The sequence below is a fragment of the Eucyclogobius newberryi genome, unplaced genomic scaffold, assembly GCF_026437365.1.
Source record: "Eucyclogobius newberryi isolate DKJ021-1_F unplaced genomic scaffold, fEucNew1.0.hap1 SCAF_22, whole genome shotgun sequence".
Classification (NCBI taxonomy): domain Eukaryota; kingdom Metazoa; phylum Chordata; class Actinopteri; order Gobiiformes; family Gobiidae; genus Eucyclogobius; species Eucyclogobius newberryi.
The window spans coordinates 27370901-27380926 of record NW_027315857.1 but is presented as its reverse complement, the minus strand read 5'-3'; the positions used below and the strand labels follow the sequence as shown (position 1 = coordinate 27380926).

Below are 10026 nucleotides of genomic sequence, written 5' to 3'. Positions count from 1 at the left end.
AAACCGATTAAGGCTTGACTTTAGCTAAAAGACACAAGTGATAAAATCTTGCTCTAAGCACTGTCAATTTATTTTTCCATTTTAAAATGATTTTAAAATAATTTGACGGTGGGTTTTATCATGAAAGACGTGTTTTTGGAATAAGATAATTAGTGGAATAGGATTTACCCGAAAGTTAAACTTTGAGACACTGAACACACTTATTCTTTTTGCATTGAGTAAAAAAAAATGTTAATTTTAAAACGTTGTATTTTCACACTGAAATATACAACACAATACAAATTTAACATTGAAGCATTGATTTGATTAATATTTTATTTTTTACACATATTTTTTTTTTTTAATCATTTTCATATTCAGTAACTATTTTTACTTGATTGGATTAGAAAAATAATCAATTCACAAAGAAACAAATAAATAAAGTGTAAAATAAAACCATTGTTCATTGAGTGTACTGCATGAGTCATTATTACTGTTCCGCCTCATGTCGTGTGACATGAGGCGGAACTTAAGCCGCTGCTTTATTGTGGCATTTGAAGAATAACTTTCAATTTCGGAAGAAGCGGAGAGCGTTTATATATATTGTTCAAATACTTTAAATGTGGAGGTCTGTGGAGAAGAGAGCGGGTCAGCCCTCCATGCCAAAGTCTTGGGTAAACTTCTTGACTTGGAGCAGGTCTTCAGTGTTGACCGTGGGCCGAGTGGTGGACAGAGAGCGCAGCATGTCCGACATGCACACTATAGGCTCCAGCAGCTTGTCACTTGGCACCTCCATCCAGGTCATCTCTATGGCAGCATGATCACCAGGTGAACAAGGGGTCAGGAGGTCATCTACCATTATCTGGCTGTTGCTATGGGAGGGGCCATGCACCTTCTTGAAGTGCGTAGCCCACTGCACTTTGCGCACGGGCTGCATGAGGGCGTCCCGTACAATGATGTCGATGTCTGCGCCTGTGTAGCCGTCAGTTTCATGAGCGAGCTGCAGCAGGTCTGCCTCGCTCAGGCTGTGGGGCGTGTCCCCCAGGTGCAGACGGAACATGTGTGCGCGAGCCGGCTCCTCTGGCAGTGGGATGTAGATCCTCTTTTCGAACCGCCTTCGTATGGCAGCGTCCAGCTCCCAGGGGATGTTAGTGGCTCCCAGCACCAAGACGCCATCGTTGCTGTTGCTCACACCTTGCATTTGGACCAGAAACTCGGTCTTGATGCGTCGTGCAGCCTCACTCTCGTGCTCACTCCTGGAGCCGCACAGAGAGTCTACCTCGTCAATGAAAATGATGGAAGGCTTGCGTTGGCGTGCAAAGTCAAACAGGTTCTTCACCAACTTTTCACTCTCTCCCAGCCACTTAGACAAGAGGTCTGAGGAGGATACAGAGAAGAATGTGGAGCTGTTGGCTTCTGTGGCCACTGCCTTGGCAAGGTAGGACTTTCCTGTCCCTGGGGGGCCGAAGAGCAGAATTCCTCTCCATGGTGTTCGCTTCCCTGTGAACAGGTAGGGGAATTTGATTGGCAGGATGACCGCCTCCTTCAGAGCTTCTTTAGCCCCATTCAGTCCAGCTACATCACTCCACCGCACATTGGGTTTCTCCATGACGATGGCGCCCATGAGCTGATCTTGGAGCTGCTTCATCTCTGGGTTTTTTCCATCGTCGCTCTTGTCATTACTCTTTGCTTCCTTTACCGGCTTCTTGCCATGTTTATCTTTGTTCTTCAGGCAGTCTCTAAGTGTTGTAGCTCTGTCCAGGTACTGCACACACTTGGCCCGTATGCTTTCCCTTGCCTTGTCACTGTGGGCTTCATATTTGATGGCGTGTTGGAAATAATTCACCGAGTGCTGATACAAGAGGAGAGCCTCCTCATAGTTCTTCACTTTGTCCTCCTCAGTCGCTTTGGTCACAATATCAATGGCTTTCTGTAAGTTTGACATTGTCACTTCATCTCCAGTGGCTGTACACAGCACACACGTTTATGTTGTGCAGGTTAAAAACCACACCCGGCGTCACTGGCCGCTCGTGGCTCTGGACATGACATGATTACAGATTGTTATTGCAAAGCCTCGGTCCTTGTTGTATTGTTTTTAATGGTGGTTGGCAACTAACTGAAAAGGTGTATCTACCTACTGTAGATGTACGTCTTCAAAGTATGTGTTTTACACAATACCGTAAAAAAAATAAAAATAAGGAGAACCAGAGAGAAAGAGGGAGAGAAACATGTTGTTGTTGTTGTTGTTGTTGTTGTTGTTGTTGATGTTGTTTTATGGCGGTTGGTATCCAAGTGTTACATTACCGCCAGACTTTATTCCTTAGACTTTATCTCTTGCCACGCCCGTTGTCTCGCGGCGGTTTTCGGGAGAGAAAGAAAGAGCGAGTCAGAGAGATGGCTCACGCACCAAGTTTATGACATCATTCTAATAATGATGTCATCAAGCAAGAACACAACAACATACCAAGTAGTAGTAGTAGTAGTAGTAGTAGTAATTAGTAGTAGTAGTAGGTGGCAGTAATGTAGCTTGAACACCAACCGCCATAAAAGATGAAGATGAGAAAACTAAATAATAAACTCTAAAAAGTATAAGACCTATAACTACAGTATGTGGCGGTCGTGTAACACTTGGATACCAACCGCCATAAACATGCACAATATCCTAGAATGCCGAGAGTTTCAATAGTTTGGAATTCTATGGAGAACTGTGTTCTCCCCTGTCTCTTTTTCTCTCTCCTTGTTATATTACTTATTTTTATTTCTTTTTTACAGTTTAGTAGTCTAAATGATAAAGTCTTAAGTCTAAAGTATAAACTGCAGTAGGTGACAGTAACGTAACGCTATGGATACCAACCGCCATAAAACACCAACAATCAAGAAGAAGTAAGGTTTTTCCGGGCTGTTTTACTCTCTTTTTCTCTCTTTCTCTCTCTTACTCTCTCTTTTTTTTATTTTTTATTTTTTTTTTTTTAACAGTTTAGCGTGAAACAAATACATTGAAGACGTACAACTACAGTAGGTAGAACTTTTCAGTTGGCTGCCAACCACCATTAAAAGCAACAGAAGAAGATCTCTCACACACAGACCGACCCACGCTCATTTTGAAGAGTCAAATACAGCGTTTGTTTCACAGAGAAAGATGAGCACCACCTTTGCCTCCTCCAGCCGGCCCAGAGCCGTGAAGAACCAGAGCCGCTACAGAGAAGAGCCGCCGGACCAGACTCAAAGCCACTATGGAAACATTATGTACGATCGCCGTGTGGTCAGAGGAAACACCTACGCCCGGCACCTCATGTCCAAAAGCACTCAAGCCGAGTTGGATGAGATACAGAGGCAGGAGGAGCAGAAGAGGAAAGCTGCGGCACGAAGAAGAACTCGGGAACAGGTCCGAGTGAGAACTCCAGAGCCTGTGCAGGGCCGGCAGCACATCGAGGTCCAAACGGAGCTGTACCTGGAGGAGCTGAGCTACATCGTGATGACCAGTGATTGTCACTGCCAGACGGACACCTTCCTGGACAAACCGGACCCTCCTCTGTTCATCCCAGCCAAATCTGGTATGGACGCAGCCACTCAGATCCAGGACGGAGAGCTGTTTGACTTTGACCGGGAGGTGCAGGGCATCCTGGAGGTGATGGTGGGGAAAGTGATGGAGCAGTCGCTGTGTGAGGTGATGGAGGAGGAGGAGCTGGCTTGTCTGCTAGCTCAGCAGAGGGCATTTGAGGAGAGACGAAACGCAGAGCTGGTCGAGGTCCAGAGACTGCGGGAACAGGAGAGGAGGCACATGGAGGAGAAGGAGCGGAGGATTGTCCAGCAGAAGGAAGTCTTGAAGAAAGAGAAGGAAATAGCAGAGAAGGTTGCAGCTCGAGCATTCACGCGGCAATACCTGGCCAACCTCGTCCCATCCGTCTTCACGTCGCTGCGATGTCATGGATTCTTCGTCGACACAGTTCAAACTGACGTTGAAACTAATTTCATGCCATGGCTGATGAACGAGGTCCTCTCCACTTTGGACAAAAGATTTGCTGCACGCTCTGCACTGGATGATTTCATACAACTGACCTGTACTGAACGATTGAATGCATCTGACCTGAACTGGATGATTTAATAACCACCCCGACACCTGACCACACCCCTGACACATGACCACACCCCTGACACATGACCACACCCCTGACACATGACCACACCCCTAAAACCAGATTAAAGGTGGACTGCTGATGGAAATGAGCGCTTTATCTACAATCTGGTGTTGAACATCTTTGTTTTTTACCAGCTCAATGTCTCTGTACATTGTCCCTTCAAATAAAGACTGAACTAAAACAGAGACAGAGTGAATTGACAGGTCCATATTCACCTGCCGTGAATGACACATAGACATGAGTGTCGTTTGCATAATTGCGATGGGACACACCACTGTTTTGTATTAGCTGTCCCAATGGCAGCATGAACAGATTGAACAGAAGGGGTCCAAGGATTGACCCTTGGGGCACCCCACAGGTCAATGCCATGCTCTCAGAGTCACCAATCTCAACAAAGTATTTCCTGTTTTTAAGGTACGACTTCAACCAATTTAAGGTCATACCAGTGATGCCCTCCCAGTCCTCTGACCTCTGTAGAAGTATCCTGTGATCGACCGTGTCAAATTCAGCACTGAGGTCCAAAGACTAAAGCAGGCCTTACCATCATCAGTGCTCAGACGGATGTCATTTGTCACCTTAATGAGAGCCGTCTCAGAGCTGTGATGTCATCTAAAACCGGACTGGAAGTCATCAAAGGAGTCACTTATCAGGAGGAACTGAATAAGCTGTTGATAAATGACTTTCTCAAAGACTTTTCCCAGGAAAGGCAAGTTTGAAATAGGTTAATGGTTGTTTAGTGTTGTGGGATCGAGGCTGCTCTTCTTTAGCCGCGGCTTAATAAACTCAGTTTTCAAGGCTGTTGGGAATGTTCTGGATTTAAGTGACATGTTGACTATTTCAGTAAGTGGAGTCAACACAATACTCAGCACGGACTTTAAAAGTCTAGTGGGCATTAGTGGGGACTCGCATTTTGTTTTCCCATCTGTATGATGTGATTTTTTTACACAGGGCCCCGGATTGGTTTGATTTCTAATATGACAATAAGTCTCGGCAACGCTGAGACCCAGTGGATCCTGTCTATGGGCGATATCAGGTGAAAGGCGAGGGGGGATTGGTGGTGGGGCTTTTGTTGGTGTAGCAAGAGTTGATATGTGTTGACATCAGAACTCTTGATCTTGCTATATTTGGGCCTGAGTGGAGCCATCTTAAGGCCTGATTTGATCAAACATGCATGGTGGCTAGGAAGGCCCCTGTGTGAAGGTGGAGATGGGAAGGAGAGTGAGCAATCTGTAGTGGGAGTAGATGTTGTAGGGGGGACCCAGGGCTGCTCAGAGGGCAGGGGCAATGACGGGGATGTTGTTGGGCCTGTCACAGATGGGTCCAAGGCCTTTGATGAGGACCCTATGGAGAAAGACTCCTGCGCTGGCAGCAGTGAATATTTTTTGTGGTGCTGTTGCTGATGAGTCCTTCGCTGGAGGACTCATCGCAGAGCCCGCAGAGCCTCGTTCACCTGTAGAGCCTCGTTCACCTGCAGAGCCTCGTTCACCTGCAGAGCCTCGCTCACCTGCAGAGCCTCGTTCACCTGCAGAGCCTCGCTCACTTGCAGAGCCTCGTTCACCTGCAGAGCCTCGTTCACCTGCTTAGCCTCGTTCACCTGCAGAGCCTCGTTCACCTGCAGAGCCTCGTTCACCTGCAGAGCCTCGTTCACCTGCAGAGCCTCGTTCACCTGCTTAGCCTCGTTCACCTACAGAGCCTCGTTCACCTGCAGAGCCTCGTTCACCTGCAGAGCCTCGTTCACCTGCAGAGCCTCGTTCACCTGCAGAGCCTCGCTCACCTGCAGAGCCTCGCTCACCTGCAGAGCCTCGTTCACCTGCAGAGCCTCGCTCACTTGCAGAGCCTCGTTCACCTGCAGAGCCTCGTTCACCTGCAGAGCCTCTTTCACCTGCTTAGCCTCGTTCACCTGCTTAGCCTCGTTCACCTGCAGAGCCTCGTTCACCTGCAGAGCCTCGTTCACCTGCTTAGCCTCGTTCACCTGCAGAGCCTCGTTCACCTGCAGAGGCTCGCTCACCTGCAGAGCCTCGTTCACCTGCAGAGCCTCGTTCACCTGCTTAGCCTCGTTCACCTGCTTAGCCTCGTTCACCTGCAGAGCCTCGTTCACCTGCAGAGCCTCGTTCACCTGCTTAGCCTCGTTCACCTGCTTAGCCTCGTTCACCTGCAGAGCCTCGTTCACCTGCAGAGCCTCTTTCACCTGCTTAGCCTCGTTCACCTGCTTAGCCTCGTTCACCTGCAGAGCCTCGTTCACCTGCAGAGCCTCGTTCACCTGCTTAGCCTCGTTCACCTGCAGAGCCTCGTTCACCTGCAGAGGCTCGCTCACCTGCAGAGCCTCGTTCACCTGCAGAGCCTCGTTCACCTGCTTAGCCTCGTTCACCTGCTTAGCCTCGTTCACCTGCAGAGCCTCGTTCACCTGCAGAGCCTCGTTCACCTGCTTAGCCTCGTTCACCTGCTTAGCCTCGTTCACCTGCAGAGCCTCGTTCACCTGCAGAGCCTCGCTCACCTGCAGAGCCTCGTTCACCTGCAGAGCCTCGTTCACCTGCTTAGCCTCGTTCACCTGCTTAGCCTCGTTCACCTGCGGAGCCTCGTTCACCTGCAGAGCCTCGTTCACCTGCTTAGCCTCGTTCACCTGCGGAGCCTCGTTCACCTGTGTAGCAGCGAGGCTGTTGTTGGTCCGCACGGGGGAGTGCACATGCGCATCTCCGCTTGAGTTCTCAAATCGGCAAAAAATCGTCCATTACGCCTTTAAATCATATATTTACACTTTGACTTTTTCAACTTTTGAAAGAGAAAAAAACATTAAAACAGAGAAACGATAAACTCACTGAGCAGCAGCACGAAGAGCCACGAAGACTGGTCCATGTCCACCTGGAGAGACAAAACCAGGTCTAAACAAGGACTAAACAAGGACTAAACCAGGTCTAAACCAGGACTAAACAAGGACTAAACAAGGACTAAACCAGGACTAAACCAGGACTAAACCAGGTCTAAACCAGGACTAAACAAGGACTAAACCAGGTCTAAACCAGGACTAAACAAGGACTAAACAAGGACTAAACCAGGTCTAAACCAGGACTAAACAAGGACTAAACCAGGACTAAACCGTGTCTAAAGGGGGTCTAAACCAGGACTAAACCAGGACTAAACCGTGTCTAAAGCGGGTCTAAACCAGGACTAAACCAGGACTAAACCGTGTCTAAAGCGGGTCTAAAGCAGGACTAAACCGTGTCTAAAGGGGGTCTAAATCAGGACTAAACCGTGTCTAAAGGGGGTCTAAACCAGGACTAAACCGTGTCTAAAGCGGGTCTAAACCAGGACTAAACCGTGTCTAAAGGGGGTCTAAACCAGGACTAAACCGTGTCTAAAGCGGGTCTAAACCAGGACTAAACCGTGTCTAAAGCGGGTCTAAACCAGGACTAAACCGTGTCTAAAGCGGGTCTAAACCAGGACTAAACCAGGACTAAACCGTGTCTAAAGGGGGTCTAAACCAGGACTAAACCGTGTCTAAAGCGGGTCTAAACCAGGACTAAACCGTGTCTAAAGCGGGTCTAAACCAGGACTAAACCGTGTCTAAAGCGGGTCTAAACCAGGACTAAACCAGGACTAAACCGTGTCTAAAGGGGGTCTAAACCAGGACTAAACCGTGTCTAAAGCGGGTCTAAACCAGGACTAAACCGTGTCTAAAGGGGGTCTAAACCAGGACTAAACCGTGTCTAAAGGGGGTCTAAACCAGAACTAAACCGTGTCTAAAGCGGGTCTAAACCAGGACTAAACCGTGTCTAAAGCGGGTCTAAACCAGGACTAAACCAGGACTAAACCGTGTCTAAAGGGGGTCTAAACCAGGACTAAACCGTGTCTAAAGCGGGTCTAAACCAGGACTAAACCGTGTCTAAAGGGGGTCTAAACCAGGACTAAACCGTGTCTAAAGGGGGTCTAAACCAGGACTAAACCGTGTCTAAAGCGGGTCTAAACCAGGACTAAACCGTGTCTAAAGCGGGTCTAAACCAGGACTAAACCGTGTCTAAAGCGGGTCTAAACCAGGACTAAACCGTGTCTAAAGCGGGTCTAAACCAGGACTAAACCGTGTCTAAAGCGGGTCTAAACCAGGACTAAACCAGGACTAAACCGTGTCTAAAGGGGGTCTAAACCAGGACTAAACCGTGTCTAAAGCGGGTCTAAACCAGGACTAAACCGTGTCTAAAGCGGGTCTAAACCAGGACTAAACCGTGTCTAAAGCGGGTCTAAACCAGGACTAAACCGTGTCTAAAGCGGGTCTAAACCAGGACTAAACCGTGTCTAAAGCGGGTCTAAACCAGGACTAAACCGTGTCTAAAGCGGGTCTAAACGTACCTTAGAGCAGCAGCTGTGTCTCTGTTGAAGTCCCTCGAAATTTCCCCATGTGAACAATAAAGGATTATCTTATCTCATCTTATCTTATCTTATCTCTGCCTCTCGTGTTCGTCTTCTCTTCTTGATCAATATTCTCTTCTTCTGACCTTGAATATGAAAATGCTGGTGTGCGACACGATCGACCTGTCGTCATCTCTTGGTCCTGCAAACTTCCTGGAGACGTTTATTTGTTCATTTACATTTAAATGAAATAAACGACTCATTTGTTTCTACACTTCCAGCGGCGGTACACTGTGTAACTTTCGCACGGCTCGCCAGCTGCTTGTTTCCATGGAGATGTTTTTACCAAGAACATTGCAGAGCCAAGTTACGGGTCAGATCCGCGGAGAGGCGACCCCGCTCACAGTCAGAATGTACGTTTTATTATTGGGCAATAAAAACACGTGTGATTGAATAAATACAAGATGGAAATGTTTCACAGAACACTCCAGGTAAAGCAGTGACATCTCCATGGAAACGAGCAGAAAAGTTACACAGTGCAACTTTAAAATGATCGAACTATTGAAAGTGATGAAGTGCCAAGACAACACAACAACAACATTGAACTGTAAATACAAGACAACACAACAACAACAACATTGAACTGTGAATACAAGACAACACAACAACAACAACAACATTGAACTGTGAATACAAGACAACACAACAACAACAACAACATTGAACTGTAAATACAAGACAACACAACAACAACAACAACAAACACATTGAACTGTGAATACAAGACAATACAACAACAACAACAACAACAACAAACACAATGAACTGTGAATACAAGACAATACAACAACAACAACAACAACAAACACATTGAACTGTGAATACAAGACAATACAACAACAACAACAACAATATTGAACTGTGAATACAAGACAACACAACAACAACAACATTGAACTGTAAATACAAGACAACACAACAACAACAACATTGAACTGTGAATACAAGACAACACAACAACAACAACAACATTGAACTGTGAATACAAGACAACACAACAACAACAACAACAACATTGAACTGTGAATACAAGACAACACAACAACAACAACATTGAACTGTGAATACAAGACAACACAACAACAACAACATTGAACTGTGAATACAAGACAACACAACAACAACAACATTGAACAGTGAATACAAGACAACACAACAACAACAACATTGACTGTCGTGCGTTCACATGGAAACGATTAAAACGTTTTTTACGTCTTGGACAAGCTTTGTCCTTGTCCCAGTCACATGCAGATGAGGCAGACGAGAAAGTCGAATCACTGACAAGAACGTGTTGTCTTCCTGACACCAGGGGGCGATATGCGTTGTTTCAGCGACTAACACGCCCCCACATTCCGGTCGACCGTTTGCGATACATATAAACAACTGTCATGAGCATTTTGGAACAACAGCAAGACGGATAGTTTTGTTCATCTCGTATGTGACGTCCGCGTTAGTTATTGTGCATATCAAGTGCTGCTGACCCTGGTTGTGTTCTTCCTTCTGTGGT

At 46.8% G+C, this 10026-nt stretch overlaps 2 pseudogenes; one reads left to right on the top strand and one right to left on the bottom strand.

Moving 5' to 3' along the window:
- Nucleotides 1-602: 602 nt before the first annotated feature.
- Nucleotides 603-2021, bottom strand: LOC140371889 (vacuolar protein sorting-associated protein 4A pseudogene; annotated as a pseudogene).
- A 1047-nt stretch (nucleotides 2022-3068) lies between these two features.
- LOC140371579 (radial spoke head protein 3 homolog pseudogene) lies at nucleotides 3069-4084 on the top strand (annotated as a pseudogene).
- Nucleotides 4085-10026: the final 5942 nt, after the last annotated feature.